This window comes from Adiantum capillus-veneris, chromosome 8 (assembly GCF_014529385.1).
Source record: "Adiantum capillus-veneris isolate H3 chromosome 8, ASM1452938v2, whole genome shotgun sequence".
In the NCBI taxonomy this organism is placed as follows: domain Eukaryota; kingdom Viridiplantae; phylum Streptophyta; class Polypodiopsida; order Polypodiales; family Pteridaceae; genus Adiantum; species Adiantum capillus-veneris.
In genome coordinates, this window is record NC_140938.1 from 11,800,830 (window position 1) to 11,802,363 (window position 1,534).

Consider the following 1,534-nt stretch of genomic DNA (forward strand, 5'->3'; position numbering starts at 1 on the left):
AGAATAGCGAAATTAAGAGAATTAAAGTGAGCATTCTTGTGAGATCACTTTGAGAACATAGAGGGTGAACTTAATTGATGGTAGCAACATGAACATAGTACTTATCTAACTTGGAATGAACAATACTTTTGCAAGAGAGAGTGTGTTAGAGAGCATGATAATAGTTGAGGACCGGATTTACTTGGAGCCGATCCCCCCTCCAAAAGGTGTTGTATTATAGATTCTTCCATCAAGAGAGACTTGGTACAATACAATCTTTGTGTTCCTTGTGACCTTGGTGATGCTATGAAGATGGAAAGCTTCATGCATCACGAGCATAACATAAACTTTTCAAAAATCATTAACTATCCCAAGCCTCAGTCCTAAGGCCTCAAACACCTTCGAAGGTGGAGAGAGCTAGCGGCGGGGAATGAGGGTAGGGAAGAGGAAGAAGAATCATCCATAGGAGAAAGAAATAGTCCTCACTTATCATCACTCTTCTTGCTTAGCATAGTAATGAAGGTGAAGAAGATGGCAAGCTTAAACATTAAAGCATGGCTCTTGGTTGGATTTGCATTACATAGCCAAGAGTGTTGGTGTAGGCTCTCCACTTCTCAACAAGCTTGGAGAAAGAGATGGAGCTCTTGCACTTTGCACTCCACACAATGAGAGAATGTGTGTGTTTGTGTGTGTGGGGGGGGGAGTATAACCCCCTCTCATGCTTGGTCCACCTCTCTCTCTCTCTCTCTCTCTCTCTCTCTCTCTCTCTCTCTCTCTTATTATTTAATTATCTCATTTGGACATGTGTCCTCTTTTTCCTCTTTGAAAGAAAGAACTTAATTACTTATTTTTATGCATCTAAATTCTCATTGGACCCCTTTAAAACCTATCCAATAGGATTCAAGCACATCATGAGGGCCACATGTGGAGGATCATTTGAACATGTGTCTTTTATGCTTTTTAGGTTTTTTATTTGAATTGAATACTTCAAGCACTTAGTCAATCAAGCATGGAAACAATTGATGCCTCTTAAGAGTTTATATTTGAATTGAACTCTTCAAGAACCTTAGTCATTTTAAGCATAAAAATCACCTCAAGCTTTGGGCAAGGTTCCCAGAAACATTTTAAGCACTTTAGTTAGCAAGCCGACAAGCACCTCATACTTGGGTAGGATTTGGCCCGAACCTCAAGGCCAAGGTACTTAAAGCTCTCAAAAACTTCAAGTGTCTCATTGTTGTACACAATGCATGACTTCTCCTTATGGTTGGTTTTCACAAGCATAAGCTTTGTTTTGGATTCAGTCACAATCATCCCACTATGCAAGAAAAAGTTCTCAAGGACAACCATAAGCTTTTGTTCATCCTATAAAGTGTGTGCTAGAAGCACTACATCATCCGCATACAACAAAAGCATGATTACCGCATTGCAAATAGTGACCTCTTCAATGCCTTCGTCTTGCATAAACTCAAGTATCATTTGTTCCAATTGATCAATGCATACACCAAAGAGAGTTGGTGACAACGGACATCCTTGTTTAACCCCAATAGTGCTTGCA